Source organism: Nannospalax galili, unplaced genomic scaffold, assembly GCF_000622305.1.
Source record: "Nannospalax galili isolate Female #2095 unplaced genomic scaffold, S.galili_v1.0 scaffold432, whole genome shotgun sequence".
Taxonomy (NCBI): Eukaryota; Metazoa; Chordata; class Mammalia; order Rodentia; family Spalacidae; genus Nannospalax; species Nannospalax galili.
This window is the reverse complement of record NW_008331138.1, coordinates 973,456-990,562: the sequence shown is the minus strand read 5'-3', so window position 1 is coordinate 990,562 and position 17,107 is coordinate 973,456. Positions and strand designations below refer to the sequence as shown.

Here is a 17,107-nt window from a genome sequence, read left to right as displayed (position 1 = left end):
GTACTCTGACCCCGCCCTCGCCAGCCGCTTGCCTCCGAGCCCGCGCGAGCGCTTGAGCCCCTCACGTGGGCCGACAGACCCCGCCCTCTCCCGGCGCGCTCCCGGCCCCCTCCTCCGGTCACCTGTCCCGGAGACCCCGCGGCGTCCGCAACTCCGGTTCCGTCGGCCTCCGTGTCCGCAGCTCCCGGGCCAAGCGCGTCACTTCCTGCCTGTACCACGTGAAAAGAGGAAATAAAGCCTGTCACTTCCGGTCCTGAGTGCGCGTTTCCGGGAGTCTTAAAGGGTCAGCGTGCCCCATCGGATCTCCAGAGTGTTGCAGGTTTCTTCCTCCTGCCTCCCTCAGAGAATTTGCAATCCTTAAACTCTGAAGGCTTCTTTCTTTAGGATTTTCCACCTCGAGCCACTCATTCCCGATTCTAATAAATAGAAGCCAGACACCAGGAATGACTTCTGGAGTCCTAAACTGACCACCTCTTCTTGCCAATGAAACTTTAATTTTTAAAGTTGTAAGCAATTATTAAAATATTTAAATTTTTGCTGGGCGTGGTGGCTCACGCCTTTAATCCCAGCACTCGGGAGGCAGAGGCAGGCGGATCTCTGTGAGTTCAAGGCCAGCCTGGTCTACATAGTGAGTTCCAGGACAGCTGGGGCTACAGACCCTGTCTCAAAAAGACAAAAAAAAAAAAAGTCATCAAAGCCTGACATGGGCACATGCCTGTAATGCCAACACTTGGGAGGCTGAGGAGGTTGAGGCTAGCCTGGTCTGCATAGAGAGTTCTTGGCCAGCTTCAGCTACATTAAAAAGACCCTGTGCAGTTCCGCACTCCCCTCCCCCCAAAAAGCAGGTGGGATGGCAATCTGAATTGATCCCTGAACTGACATGCACACAAGCAAGGTTGATCCCAGGAGTGGCGCACGCACAAGCAAGCACCTCTACCTGCTGAGCCATCTTGCTGGGACTTTTTTTTTTTTAGCAATCTTAAATACTTGAGATGAGCTTCAAATTCCTAATCCTCCTGCCTCAGCCTACCCAGTACTGGGATTATAGGCTTGTAGCCACTCCCCCACCCTACCCCCATTTGTCAATCTTTTAAACTGTTGTGAAATTTCCTAGCCTATATATAAATGGCCACAACTTGTTCAGTGTAGCTATTGGGTCATTCCAGTTACTGAGAATTGCCTCCAGCACTTGACTGGTGGACATCCAAGGGGACCCCTGTGTGTGTGTGTGTGTTATGTATGTGAATATCTGTGTCTGGTGTGTGTACCTGCGCATGTGTGATGTGTGAGTATGTGTATGTTTCTGGTGTGTGTGATGTGTGTATGTGGTGTGTGTACATGTGTGTATTTGGTGTATGTGTATGTGTGATGCATATGTATGCATGTGCATGCGTGTATGTACATGCTACTTGAGTGTGCGTGGTATAGGTGCATGTGTATGTTTGTATGTGGTGTATATGTATGTGCATGTATGTGGTGTGTATACATGTGTGCATGTGTATGTGGTGTGTGTGATGTGTATGCATGTGCATGTGGTATGTATGTATGTTGTGTGTCTGGGGGCTGTACATGGGGGGATATGTATGTGTGTGATGTGCATGTGGGGGGGTGTGCGTGTGTGTGTGTGTGTGTGTGTGGTGTGTGGTGGAGATCAGACCCAGGACCTTTAGGATATTAAACACAGTGTCACTGAGCTACATCCTCAGCCCAGTTTTGTTGCTGTTGCTTTAAGAGAGGAGAGGGCATCAGATCAACCGGAACTGAAGTTGTAGGAGGGCATAAGCTGCCTGATGTGGGTTCTAGGAACCCTGCACTGACCCCTGGACATTTTTTTAAGATAGACTATTTAGCCTTGACTGGCCTGGAACTCACTATATAAACCAGGCTGGGTTCAAATTCACATAGATCCACCATGCCTCCTTTCCCCCTGCTGGGATAAAACATGTGCGGAACCACACCTGGTGTTTTAGTTTTTTGAAACAAGGTCTTCTTGTGTAGCCCAAGCTGTGATCAGACTCCATGTGATGTGACTCTCCTGTCTCTGTCTCCTGAATGTTGGGGTTGCAATGTGAGCTACCCAGTCCAGCCTAGTTGTTTTTTTTTTTTAAATGGGGGGTGGGGGAGAATGAGCTCCACAGTACAGACTTGGAGCTTGGAGGCCAGGGACTTAAACGAGTTGGTTCTCTCCTTCTACCATGAAGGATGTGGGGCTCAAACTCAGGTCCTCAGACTCTCAGGAGACTCCCTTACACAATGAGCCATCTTGCCAGGCAGTTTTGTTTTATTTGATTGTTATACTTGTGTTTGAGACATGATCTCACTGTGTAACCCAGACTGGCCTGCCTGCAAGTCACTATGTAGATCAAAGATTAATTTACATTATTTTTACTTGGGGAGTGAGATGACCCAAGGCAGACCCATGTATGATACCTAGGGCCTTGGACTTGCACAAGGTTGGAAGGGAGAAAAAAACAGTTAAAAAGTCAGGCATGGTGGAACACACCTCTAGTCCGTTGGGAGGCAGAGGTAGGTGGACCTCTGTGAGATCAAGGCCAGCCTAGTCTACATAGTGAGTTCCAGGCCAGCTGGGGCTACAGAGAGACCCTGTCTCAAAAAAAACAAAACAAAGAAAAAAACAGATCAGGGAACTTGGAGTCCCAGCCAGTCGGGAGGCTGATGCAGGAGGAGGAAGATTGCAACTCAGCCTGGGGTACATTCTGAGACCTGTTTCAAAATAAAAAGTATATGAGGTAGCTGGGCATGGTGGCACATGCCTTTAATCCCATCACTTGGGAGGCAGAGGCAGGCCTATCTCTGTGAGTTCAAGGCCGGCCTGGTCTCCATTAGCGAATCCAGGCCAGCTGCGGCTACAGGGAGACCTTGTCTCAAAAAGACAAAAAAAAAAAAAAACAGTTCAAAGTCATCTTCAGATACATAGTGAGGTAGTGAGGTTTTTTTGTTTTTGTTTTTGTTTTTTTGTTGGCCTTTTTGAGACAGGGTCTTCTTGTAGTCACAACTGTATGGAGACCAGGCTGACCTAGAACTCACAGAGGTCTGTCTACCTCTGTCTCCCGAGTGCTGGGATAAAAGGTGTGTGCCACCATGCCCAGCCATGAGTTTTGAGGCCAGTCTAAGCTAGCATGGGTAAAGCCCTGGGCTCCATTCCTTCCCATAGCTAGAAGCTGTCTCAAACAAAACAGAAAACAGCCACTTCAGGTATCATGGAACTGTCATCCCAGCAACATGTAGGAGTCTGAAGCAGGAGGATGGCAAGTTCAAGGCTGGACAACTTAGTGAGACTGTTTGAGTTGAAAAGTGGGCTGTGGAGATGGCTCAGCTTTTAAAAGCAATTGCCGTTCTTTTAGAGGAGTTCAGTTCCTTTAGAGGACTTCGGTTCCCAGCACCCACGTAGGGTGACTCACAACCACCTGTATCAGTTCCAGGGAATTCGACACTCTCTTCTCACCACACACGTCTGCACACACACAAATAAATAAATAAACAAACAAATAAATAAATAAATATAAGGGCTGGAGAACAGGCTCATTGGTTAGGAGCACTTGCTCTTGCAGAGGGCCCACATTCACTTCCCACCACCCATATCAGGTGACTTGAAACCATCTATCACTCCATCTCCAGAGGATATGACACCCTCTTCTGGCCTCCAAGGACACCTGCACTCATGTGCCCAAACCCACACAGAGAAGCACACATATACACATAATTAAAATAAAAATCTTAAAAATTGGGGCTATGAGGGACTGGAGAGATGGTTAAGAGCACTGGCTGCTCTTGCAGATGACCCAGGTTTGAATCCCAGCAACCACATGGCAGCTAACAACTGTCTGTATCCAGTTCCAGGGCATCTGAAGCCCTCTTCTTTCCTCTTCGGGCACTGCATGACATGGATGCGGGTGCTGGGATTCGAACCCAGGTCTTCTGCAAAAACAACCAGTGTTCTTAAGTGCTGAGCCATCTCTCCAGCCCCGTAAAATAAAAAAAAAAATTAAAGTTTTTTAAATTAAAAAAATTGGGGCTGGGGAGATGGCTTAGCAGTTAAGAGCACTGGCTGCTCTTCCAGAGGACCCAGGTTCGATTCCCAGCACCCACATGGTAGCTAACAATCATCTGTAACTCCAGTTCCAGGAGATCTGACACCCTCTTCTAACCTCTGAGAGCTTTGCACAACAGGAGTGCACTTACATACATGCAGGCAATACAGGCATAGATATAAAAATAATAGAATTTTTAAAGTTTAAAAAAATATGGGCCAGGTGTGGTGGCGCACGCCTTTAAGCCCAGCACTTCGGAGGCAGAGGCAGGCGGATCTCTGTGAGTTCAAGACCAGCCTGGTCTACATAGTGAGTTCCAGGACAGCTGGGGCTACAGGGAGACCCTGTCTCAAAAAGACCAAAAAAAAAATTTTTTTTTATTTGTATGAGTGTATTACCTGGATGTGTGTAAGTGAACCTGTGTCACGCAATGTCCTCAGAGATCAGAACGAGTGAGATCCCCTGGATCTGGAGTTATGGGCATATGTTAGCTGCCATCTAAGGTGGCATGGGGGAAAGTGGAAGAGGGAAGGTTGCAGAGGGTATGTCATTATAAGAAGCTCACACATTTGTGTTCTAATAAAAGGGACACTGCCAGGCAAGGTGGCATACACCTTTAAACCAAGCATTTGGGAGCAGAGGCAGAGGCTGATTGCTGTGAGTTTAAAGCCAGCCTGGTCTATAGTGAGCTCCAGGCTAGCTGAGGCTACAGGAAGACCCTGTCTCAAAAAGACCAAAAATAAATAAATAAAATTTTTTTTTAAATGGGTGAGGTTACAGCTCAATGTTTGAATTTATTTAGGCTGTGTGATGGCGTGAACACAACACAAAAATCACACTGGTGCGTCCCAGTGGTAGAGCCAGAGTTAAGCATTCTTGAGGTCCTGGGTTCGAGTCCCAGCACTGCAAAACCAAGTCCGTGTCCTGGGCTTGCGGTGAGCATTCAGGCCTTGGCGAGGCTCCTGCGCTCCCACCTTCTGCCGCTAGGGGGAAGCAGGCGCCCAGTGCATTCGCGGACGCGGCCCGCCGCGGGGGCAACTCAGGCAGAGGAAGCTGATGAAATCCTAGCCAACTTGCAGTGAGCTCATCCCGCCCGGGCGCCTCCGGAAGCCACCGGGCGGCCTAGCCTCCGCCTGGCCCCTGCCTGGGCCGAGCGATAAAGCTTTGGTGTTGAACCAGGGCGGGAAGTCCTTCCTGAAGTCTGCCTTGTATGGGGCCTGCTGCCAGATGCACCGGCCTGCGGAGAGGGGCGAGTTTGAAGTAGTGAAAGGTCCCCGCAAAAGAAAAACAAAGTGAATTTGAAGCCTGACTATGGGATGGGGAGAGAGAAGAAGAGGAAGAGGAGGAGGAGGAGGAGGAGGAGGAGGAGGAGGGAGGGGAGGAGGGGGAAAGGAGGAGAAAGAAAAGGGAGAGGAGGGGGAGGAGGAGGGAGAGGCAGGTAGGGAGACTGACGCAGAGGTAGGGGGACACAGAAGCAGGTTCAAGGAGACACAGAGATGGAAGGAGCTAAGACATGGGAGGCAGAGACTGAGACTGGGAAGGAGAGACAGTGGAGATGGGGTCCAGCGAGTAGCAGGGATGCTGGCGGCAGGACAGTGGCTCCCAGGTGAGGGTGCCCGAGCCCAGGGTGCGGGAGGACGTGGGAGGGAACCGGACGGCTGGGCCCTGCGGGATCGGGGCACAGCGCGGCCCCGCCCAGCCCCCAGCCCTGCGGCGGCGCGGGCCAGTTACCAAGTTACCAAATTACCGCAAGATTCCGGAGCTTCTGACTGGAGAGACCACAGCCAATCAGAGAGCAGCGCCACCGTTCCAGGGCAGGAGGCCTGGAGACACGCGCGCCTTCCCCGACACCCAGCGAAGCGCTGACACAGGCGCGGTGGCGCGCCCGTCGCCCTCCACGGTGACACAGACTGGGACCGTCCCAGAGGGTTCTGGCCACGCACAGGGGCATCACACACACACACATGCACGCACGCACACAGATGCATACATACGGAATCACACAAACACGTACAAACCTACATACACATATGTATGCATCCAGATATACACACGTGCAGTGCACGCATATACACAAGGACACACAATTCTCAGGACACCAACACAGCCCCAGGACAACTGAACATTACACGTCATTCTAAAGTTGGTGACAAGGCCAGGGCTCCTGACACATGCCTTTAATCCCAGTACTCTGGAAGCAGAGGCAGGCGGATCTCTATAAGATTTAGGCCACCCTGGTCTACACAGTGAGTTCTAGGCCAGCTAGGGTACAGGGAGACCTATACCAAAACACCAATAATAAGTAAATAAGATTAATGACAAAGTACACAGTCCCACACACACCACCACTTAAAACTTTGCCACACAATCATAGTGACATGCTCATAACACCACACCCACACTATTACAGTGACACACAGTGATGGAGTGACACAAGCACACACACAACCTCATTAATGGCTTCAGTCACACAACCCAAACTGCAGACACAACCTCCGTGACACACAATCACAGGGACACATGTGCTGTGTAGGTAAAAAACACTTTGTGACAGTGTCATAGACATGTTTGGGATGTGGTTGCCATATCACACAGTCCTGCCTCACTTGATATGCCACAGTTCCATTAGCACACGCCATGGCATGCGTACCCTGTCACCATTTGCACACAATCCCACTGAGGCTCAACATGCCAGACACTATCAGAGTGACACACACAACCGCAACCTAATGACACACAACATCACACTTGACAATACAGGGAGATAACACATCCACAAACCTTCCCCTACCCACCATGGCTGTGACACAATTCCAGTGTTAAACACAATCCCCATACACTATCAGATTGACACTTCAGCTTGCTGCACCTATCTGCACACTTGTCACACCCGAGCATCCCATAGTAGCCCATGGACTCAAAACTACTTTGCCACTGCAGCGTAACACACGTAGCACCCAGGACAAATTCAGCATGCTCACAGGAACTATCAGGGTGACACACACACTAACCCCCTCACACAATCATCACTTTCATGGACAACTAACTCCCTGACACACTGGCCACACACCTAGAGAAAACTCTCTCTCTCTCTCTCTCTCTCTCTCTCTCTCTCTCTCACACACACACACACACACAGCCACCGGCCCTGTGCTGTTCCCTGGAATCTAAGTGCATGTGGATGCTGGGGGAGGATGCAGACTGGACTTTGTGTGTTTGTGTATTTGTATATGTGCAATACCTCCCCCTTCCGCACTTCCTGGGGGGCGGGGCCAAGCGGCAGCGGCTGTTACCGGGTAAACTTCCCCGCCTCCCCCCCAGCGCGGCCATCAGTCACCCCCCCAAGGATGATGTCATCGCCTCATTCTGGAGGCTGAGTAATCTTAGACTCCGCCCCCCCCTCCAGGTACCAGGGCCGGGTTGGGCCGCACCTGGGCTTCACGAGGACTGTGGAGCAGGGGTCTGGAGCTGAAGGCTCGGAGCCTTTGGTGTCCCTGGGGTGGGGACGGAGGAATCCGAGCCTCTCCAAAGGGCTTAAAGGACGCTCAGCAGGATCCCTGGAGACTGGGGCCTTCCAGCCTGGATCTGTGGTGGCAGACTCCTGGTGCAGAGACTGGATCCTCCAGGCCCGGGGTCTTTTTGTTAATTTGTTTGCTTGCTGGCTTGTTTGGTGTGGGTTTTTTTGGGGGGGGGAGGGGGCAGTGCTAGCGGTGGCTCCCACCACCTCATCCAAGCTAGCAAGCTCTCCACTAGGGACCTCCAGCCTCAGTTTTTTGAATTTTTTAAAATTTTGAGACAGAGTTGCCCAAAGATAATTGCCACTAAGTTGCCCAGGATAGCTCTGAAGTCACTCTAGCCCAAGCAAGCCTTAAACTTTCCATCCTCTTGCCGGGCGTGGTGGCACACGTCTTTAATCCCAGCACTCTGGAAGTAGAGGCAGGCGGATCTCTGTGAGTTTGAGGCCAGCCTGGTCTACATAGTGAGTTACAGGACAGCTGGGGCTACAGGGAGACCCTGTCTCAAAAAGACAAAAAAAAAAAAAATCTTTCCATCCTCTTAACTAAACTTGTCAAGTAGCTGGGATTACAGGATTGTACCACCTGCTTGTTTGTGTTACAAGGCAGGATCTCACTCTGTATCTCAGGCTGGCTTGGAATTCTTAGTCATCCTCCTGTCACAGCCTCTTAAATTCTGAGGTTACAGGAATGAGTCACCATACCCATTCGGGTCTAAGGTTTTGAGCCAAGGGGCTCCCTACCCTGTCTTTAAGAGAATGAGTTTTGGGCTGGAAGGATGGTTCAGTGGTTAAGAGTGGTGGCTGCTCTTGCAGAGGACTCAGGTTCAGGTTCGGTTCCCAGCACCCATATGGCAGCTAACAATGGTCTGTAACTCCAGTTCCAGGAGATAACAACGCCCCCTTCTGGTCTCCATGGGCATTGCACACACAGGCTTAGTTACATGCAGGCAAATCACTCATACACATAAAATAAAAATAAATTTAAAAAAACACTTGTGCCATCATTATTCTGGTGAAAGTGATGTCATCCATCTTCTCCAAAAAAAGATCAGGCAGAGCCATGAGCAGGGGCAGTGTGAGGAGCCGTGTGAGCTCTAGAGAGGTTCTTCCAAGCACGTGGTGGCGCATGCCTTTAGTCCCAGCACTTGGGAGGCAGAGGCAGGCAGATCTTTGTGAGTTCGAGGCCAGCCTCTTCTACATAGTGAGTTCCAGGACAGCTGGGGCTACAGGGAGACCCTGTCTCAAAAAGACAAAAAAAAGAGAGAGAGAGAGACTGAGTTGTCCTGACCAGTGTTTGGAGGCAGTCTACATTCCAAGGTCCTTAGTACTCTGAGGCCTGGGACCCTGCCTAGCACTAAGGATCTGAGGTTCCTAGGGATAAGGGCTCACAGGGGAGGGAAGGGGTAGTTCTCTACCTTGGGGCTGGGCACCTGTCCAAATGGATCAACTAGACACCTGAGGGTCTGGTGACATGTGTTTATTACGGGAGGTATCAATCAAATGGTGAAGGCTATATGGCAGGGACATCTTAGAGTTTGTTGCCCAAAAGCCTGAGTTTCTGTGTCCTGTGGGTTGGGACAATTAGGACTGGGTCCTAATTTTCTAAGGATTAGTCAAAAGTGCTTGCCCCCCTCCCCCATCTTTTTTTAAGATTTATTATTTTTGTATTTTATACATATGAGTGGTTTGCCCACATGTCAGGGAACCACATGTATTCAGTGCCCACTGAGGTCAGAAGAAAGTGTTGGATCCCCTGGAATTAGAGTTACAGATGGTTGTTAGCCACTATATGGGTGGCTGGGAACCAAACCCAGGTCCTCTACAAGAGCAGCTCTTCAACACTGAGCCATCCATCTCTCCATCCCCACCCCTTTTTTTAGACAGGGTCTCATGTAGCCCAGGCTGGACCTGAGCTCACTATGTAACAGATGATGACCTTGAACTCATGATCTTCCTGTCTCCACCACCTCATTTCTGGGATTACAGGGGTGCACCATGATACTCAGTGTTATGTGGTGCTGGGCATGGAACCCAGGGCTCTACAACAGTTGGCAAGCCCTCTGTTAATGGAGCCACATCCCCAGCCTGGCCCCCTTTGGTTTCCTGGGGCTGGTATGTTAGTACCCCCTGGGGATAGGACACACATTTGTTTTGTTGTTGTTTGAGACAGCTTGTAGCCCAGGCTGGTCTCTAACTCCTTACTTAATCAAAGCTGGCCTTGAATTTCTGACCTTCCTGCCTCCATCTCCCACGTGCTGGGATTACTGGCACTCATTACCACAATCAGCCACCTCATGCCCTTGCTTTTAGGATTTCAGAGATAGCTGAGTCCATTGTGGGTGAGTGCCCCTCCCCCGTTTTGAGCAATTTTCCTGCCTCAGCCTCCAGAAAGCTGGGAAAGCAGGCCAGCACCACTACATTCGAGGCCACACCTGGGTTTCTCTAGAGCTTGTTCCAACTTCTGTTTTCCAGAGCCAGAAGTCTCAATCCTGTTGCTGGGGGTTGGAGGAGTAGGGTAGAGGTAGGTGTGGGGGCGGGGGCAGGGACACAGCCTGCCTTCCTGGGGTCACCAAGCAAAGGTCTCTTTCTGGAAAGGGGGATCTTTGGTAACTATTTTCCTAAGACCAACTCCATGGGACCCTCCAGCGGGGGAGGGGTGGCAGTTCGCACAGCCCCTGTCCGCACTCCATCCTAAGTGCCCATCATTGCCCTGCAAGATGATAGGCGGGTCTGGCACAGCAGAGGTCTCTCCCCAGCCGGCCACCAGAGCTCACAGGCGGCGCAGCCAGCAGCTCCCCCGGGCCCGGCTCCCCGCACACCCCCACCCTGCACGAAGGGCTCCCCCAGATCCTGGCGGACACGGCAGCGGCCAATGAGGGAGCTTGCCGTCTCCAGGAGCCGGGCCGGCTCTGCCCGCCTGGCATTGGGCACGCGATGGGCAGTGGCGGGCGGAGCCTGGGGGCTGCTCGCGCCTGGTTGGGCCAGGCTTGTTGCTGGGTAACGGGGCGGCGAGTTTCCCCTGGCAACGGCGGCGGGTACCGCTCACTGGCTGGCCGCGATGAAGGCAGGGCGCGGGCGCAGGCAGGCCCCGCAGACCCCAGCAACAGCGCGGCCCCCGCCCGGTGCAGAGCCATAACCTTCACATGCGCGGGCCCGGACCCCGCGGACGTCCCGCTGCTGCATCCAGCCCCAGACCCGCGTGCAGGGGCACCCAGGAGTCCCTCCCCGCAGGGTCCTATGATGGAAAGTTAAGTCCTTCCCAACTCCTCAGCTGCAATTTCTGTTTTGCCTTCTTTGCTTTTTTTTTTTTTTTTTTGGTCTTTTTGAGACAGGATCTCCCTGTAGCCCCATAGACCAGGCTGGCCTTGAACTCACAGAGATCCGCCTGCCTCTGCCTCCCGAGTTCTGGCATTAAAGACGTGTGCCACCATGCCCCGCTGCTTTTTCTTTTTTAAGACAGGGTCTCGCTATGTGTGCAGCCCAGGCTAGTCTTCAACTCACAGCAATCCTCCTGCCTCAGACTCAAGTGCTAGGATGACATATGTGAGCCTTTATGTCTGCATGAAAATTGTTTGACTATAGTTTTTAAGACAGGATCTCACACTAACGCAGGTTAGCCTCCAACTGGAAGTAATCCTCCTGCCTCAGTCTCTCAAGTGCTGGGATGGCAGTTGTGAGCCACCATACCTGGATGACATCTGTTTATTTGATTTCTTTTCTTTTTTTTTCTTTTTTTTTTTTTTTTTTTTTTTTTTTTGAGACACAGTCTCATAAAGTCCAGGCTGGCCTAGAATTTGCTAACTAGGCCAGGATGACCTTGAACTTCTCTACTGCCTGCCTCTACCTCCCAAGTGCTGGGATTACAGGTGCGCACAAAGTATACTAGGTTTTATTTGATGTTCAGGATGGAACCCGAAGCCTCATGCATGCTGGCACTCTGCCAACTGTGCTGCATCCCCAGCCCTCATATCTCTTTTTTTTTTGGATTCAGTACCTCACAGGGAGCCTGCTGAACTTACTGCTGAACTTGTCCTCGATAGATTACAAAGACTCTCATTCAAATTCCACAGACATACAGAGCATGGTGGCACACAGCAGAGGCAGGAGGATCTCTGTGAGTTCAAGCCCAGCCTGGTCTACATAGTGAGTTCCAGGACAGCTGGGGCTACAGGGAGACCCTGCTTCAAAAAAGACAAAAAAGGAAAAAAAAAAAAAAAAACAAATTCCACAGACATTTGGGTGAAGTTATTGGGGAAGCTGGCTTCAGCGTCTTGGGCTTTAAACAGTGCGCAGTGTGGAGGCTCTTGAAGAAGTCTTAGTGTTCCTTCAGAATGAGAAACAGAGACAGGCATGGTTCACCCATGCCTGTAATCCCAGCACTTGGGAGGCTGAGGCAGAAGGATTGCCTTAAGTTTGAGCCAATCTGGAGCCTAGGTAACAGAGTGAGACTCTGTCTCAGAAAATTAAGAACAAATAAAAGTAACAATAAAGGCTGGGGATGGAGCTGAGCAACACAATGATCAGTGTACCCAAGGTTCTGAGTTCAATCTCAAATACAAGGAGAGAGAAAGATACAGAGAGACAGAGACACAGAGCCACAGAGAGAGACAGAGAGGTGCCTAAGCCAGCCTTGAATTCTGGATCCTTCTGCCTTTACTTCCTGAGGACTGGAATTACAGATGTGTACTATGAGGTCCCACTAGTTTTAATTTTCCAGTTCAAGTCACTTGAGGTCAATAGGTGCTCTACCACTGAGCTACACCCCAGGACCTCACTGGGGGATTCTAAACAGGTGTTGTACCACTGAGCTACACTTCCAGCCCCTCACTAAGGGATTCTAAGCAGGTGCTCTACCACTGAGCCAGGCCCCCAGCCCTCCTCCTGTAGACCTGCCTTGCAGGAGACACTTGGATGTCACTGAGGGCAGAGGCACTGTGGCATCACCAGGTGGACAGAGGTCAGGGATGCTCCTCAGCATGCTACAATGCCGGGGACAGCCCCACGGTCAAGACTCATTGACTTCCAAATGTGAGGTGATGTGGAAAAGCCCAGGGCTAGCCTGACCCTCTGCCCAGCCACCCCACTTCCACCCCTCTCGTTTTTCTCTCCATTTCACCTCTCTTGGCCTCTTGGACGCTCCGCACTCCTGGAAGTTCTTGATCTTCCTCCCTCCCTGTGTGGACATCTCTGTTCACCTGTCGTTCATCTTCTGGCAAAAGTAACCTATGACTCCTTCAAGCTTGAGAGCCCTGCCCCCAATCTAGGTGTACAGGGCTGAAAGGCCAGGTTGGATGATGGCCCAACACTGGGGAGGCAGAGGCAGGCAGATCTCTGTGAGTTCAAGGCCAGACTGTCTATACAGTGAGTTCCAGGTCAGCTGGAACTACAGGGAGACCCTGTCTCAAAAAGACCGAAAAATGCTTCCAAGTTTAGCCAGAGAGTCCTTTAAACCCAGGAGTCCTGTTATGATGGGAGTGGGATTGGGGGTACACACAAGGTTAACATGAAATGGAGGTGGGTCCTACCCTATCCCTATAGCCTTAGGACAAAGGGTCTCAGAAACACAGTCCTTCAAAGCTGGGGCAATGGCTCAGTGGGTGAAGTGTTTGCTGCATAAGCAGGAGGCCCTGAGCTCAATCCCAGCACCCCCTCATAAAAAGCTGGGTCTAGTGGCTTGGGGCTGTAACCTCAGCACTATGGGACCAGAGACAAGACCATCCCCAGGGCTCATGGGCCAGCTAGTGTAGCCAATTTGTGAGTTCCTGGTTCAGTGAGAGACCCTGTCTTAAAAAGTAAGGTGGAGAGGTTGGAGAGATGGCTCAGTGGTTAAGAGCATTGGCTGCTCTTGCAGAGGACCCAGGTTCAGTTCCCAGCACCCACAAGGCAGCTAACAATTGTGTATAACCCCAGTTCTGGGAGATCCGATGTGTTCTTCTGGTCTCCATGGCATTGCACACATGGTACACTTATATACACGTAGGCAAAACACCCATACATACACATAGAACAAAAATAAAAGTAGGGCAAGGCGTGGTAGCATACACCTTCAGACCCAGCAGCAGATCTCTGTGAGATCAAGGCCAGCCTGGTGTACATAGCAAGTTCCAGGCCAGCTAGGGGTTCAGGGAGACACTGTCTCAAAAAAAAAAAAACAACAAATTAAACGAAATAAAATAAGATGGAGAGTGATAGAAGACACCAGAAACAAACCTCTGGCCTCCACACGTGTCTGCATGGGCAAGTGTACCTACATATAAATGCACATGCATGCATATACAAGTATATACAGAGATACACATATACATAAGGACAGCCTGGACTATACAAGGCCCTGTATCATTAAGAGGAAAAAAAACAAAACAGAGTTTGGCCCACAGACAAACTTTTAGCCACAGTCCCCATCATTCCCTATTATTTTAGTGGAGTTACTTTCTTACTTTATTTGTGGTGCTGAGATTTGAATCCAAGGCCTCTTGCTAGGTAAGTCCTCTGTGACTGAGCCACACCTCACATACCTACCCCATTGGTAGATTTCAAGCAAGACTTCTACAGCTGAAGTATTTCTTTTTTTGTTTGTTTGTTTCATTATTATTATTTTAGGCTGGGTCTCACTAGCCCTGGCTAGCCTCCATCTCACAGAGATCCACCTGCCTCTGCTTGCCCAGCACTTTTTAAATTACATTTATTTATATTATGTGTGTGCATGTGTGTGTATGGGCATGGATGTGGAGGTTTGAAGGATAATTTGTGAGAGTTGGTTCTCTCCTTCCACCACATGGGTCTCAGGGATTGAATTCAGGTTGCTGGGCTTGGTAGCAAGTGCCTTTACCTGCTAAGCCATCTCACCAGCCCCAGCTGAGCTGTATTTCCAACCCTCATTTTACTGTTTTATTTTGAGACATCTCCATAAGTTGTTGAACTTTCCATCCTTCTGCCTCCGCCTCCAGAGTATCTAAGCTGATGGGCCTGCACCACAGGAGGCCTGAATTTCATTTCTTTTATTTAATGATGGCTCTTGATATTGAGCCCCGGGTCTGAGGTGACTGGAGCAGGTTGGGATACTGCTGAGCGGGAAGCTGAGGACCTGGCTCTATATAGCTTCTCCCTTCCACCTTCAGCCATCAAGTCAAATTCCCACCCACTTCCCACTTAGAGGAACATTTCCAGCATACCTGGTCTGGTGCTGCATTGGCAGCCTGAGGTCACAGGCTGATGATAGAGGGCCACAGGCTGGACTGTAGGCTGAGGACACAAGCTGTCCCCCTCCCAGCTCTGTCCCTGGGAGATCCAGAGCAAACACTGTCCCTAATTAGTTACACTAATGACAATAGCAAATACTGATTAGGCTTTCCTGTCAGACACTGCACTTAATGACTTCCACGCACCATCTCCTTTAATAAGTCCGAAGCAGACTTCCCTGAACTTGACCTACAGCCAGAAATACACCTCCTTTGTACCTACTGTACCCTCACTACAGTTTGTCTGTTTGTTCATCTCATATATCCTAGGCAGGACTCAAACTCCCTATGGAGCTGACAAGACCCAGAACTTCTGATCCTCCTGCCTCAGTTGGCCTGGAACTTGCTAGGTAGACCAGGCTGGTCTCATACTCACAGAGATCTGCCTGCCTCTGCCTCCTGAGTGCTGGGATTAAAGGCTAGTGCCACCAGGCCTATTTTAATTACTTTTATTTATGTATATATGTGTCTGTGAATGTGCATGAGGGTACCCATGGAGGCAGAGAAGGCAACCGATCTCCTGGAGCTGGACTTACAGGAAGTTATGAGCCATCTGACATGGGTGCTAGGAACTGAACTTGGGTCCCCTGGAAGAGCAGCAAGCACTCTTAGTCATCTCTCCAGCACCTGTTTTTTTTTTTTTAGACAGGGTCTCAGTCTGTCTGGCTTGTCTTGTAACTCACTATGTAGACCAAGCTGGTCTCTATTTCACAGAAATCAGTCTGTCTCTGCCTCTCAAGTACAGGGATTAAAGACAAGTACTACCACACGAGCTGTTTTCTTGTTTGTTTGGTCTTTTTGAGACAAGGTCTCCCAGTAGCCCCAGCTGACCTGGAACTCACTATGTAGACCAGGCTGGCCTTGAACTTCCTGAGATCCGCTTGCCTCTGCCTCCAGAGGGCTGGGACTGAAGGTGAGCCTGCCATGCCTGTTTATTTGTTTGTTTGGTTGTTTGCAAAAGGTCACTCTGTACTCCAGGGTAGCCTGGAACTCGACTCTGTGACCCAGGCTGGCTCCAACCTCCCAGCCACTCTCCTGCCTCAGCCTCTCCAGTGCTGCAGTGACAGGCAAGAGCCACCATGACTGGTTTTCAAACATCCTTTCCCACACATCTGGGACACATCCTTTCTAGGCCAGCCCTGTGCTGGGCACTCAGGGGTGACTCACACCCTCAGTGAGGTGATTGGGTTTGAGGGAGACCCAGAAGGAATAAAATGTCAGGCACAGGAGGGACAGCTGTCCAAGGCTGGAGGAGGAGGAAGGTCACCCAGTCACAGTAGGGGAGGCGAAGTGACAACAAAGGGAAACAGAAACAGAAAAGGGAACAGAAACGCCAGCAGACAGGATGGAATAGGGTGCAGGGGGCTGCCCGGGCATGTCGGTGCCCTGTGCTTGGGGTTGCCTCCTCCCCCAGGGGCAGTGCCAGATTTCTGGGGTGCAGAGGCAGGTGTGCATGCTCATGAGTGTGTCCCACCATCGGGCCACTTAGCAGGAACCTGTCACGGGTGACTTTGGACCGAGTGTCAGGGGTCAGTTTCTTCTATGTTTGATTCGGTATTTCTGATGTATCCAGCGTCTCACTGAAGCAACCTCGTTGGGTGTGTTTTCTGTGTGTCTGAGTGGGAGTGCCTTTCGTGCGGATCCGGGTGTGTGTCCAGGTGTCCCCGTCACAGGTGCCTGTGGGGCAGGGGAGGGTGGGCCTGTCACAAAGTTGGGCTGAGAGGAACTCAGCTTGCCTGCCTCTTACGCGAATGTGTGGGCACGACGGGACACAGTTTTTGAGCCTGGCTCAAGGCTGTGTATTTGTGTAACTATGTGTGGGGCTGTCACTTGGTGTGTGTGTCCCTGTGAGCCTGTCAGGGGGTTCATCTGGTTGTCTTGGGAGTGTGTGTGTGAGATTGTGCATCCAGGCCCCTGACTCCGCGTCTGCAGCTGTGCTACTGGGGCCAGTGTCAGCCTCAGTCCCAGCAGCTGAGTCAGCACATGACTTTGTGCACCCTGCAGGCCAGTGGGTCAGTCTGTGTGTCTTCCTCGGTCTCCGTGTGGGCGTGGGTCCTAGTCAGTGTGTCAGTGTGTCAAGCCGGTGTCTGGCACCCCAGGCCTGGGCTGTGTCGTGCCCCCGCCTCCCCGTGGGCCTCCAGCCGCGGGCCAGGCCGCTCCCCGCCCCCGGGTTGCAGGGAAACCCCCCTAGCGGAGGTAGGGGGCGCGGCGTGCACTTGCAAGCCCCGACTTGTCCCCGGCTGGCAGGCGGGGCCCTGGCGTCACGCGGGGGCGGGGCGTGGGGCCGTGCGGGGGGCGGG

At 51.2% G+C, this 17,107-nt stretch overlaps 1 protein-coding gene across 8 annotated transcripts in view; it reads right to left on the bottom strand.

Annotated features, from left to right (window-relative positions):
* Positions 1 to 17,107, bottom strand: part of Ccdc9 (coiled-coil domain containing 9) — a 36,916-nt gene that overhangs the window by 16,070 nt on the left and 3,739 nt on the right. For all 8 annotated transcript variants that reach the window (XM_017795449.2, XM_008822067.3, XM_008822056.3 and 5 more), the window contains exon 2: positions 123 to 209. The gene's annotated coding sequence lies outside the window, so the exon portion shown is untranslated. The remainder of the gene's footprint in view (positions 1 to 122; positions 210 to 17,107) is intronic.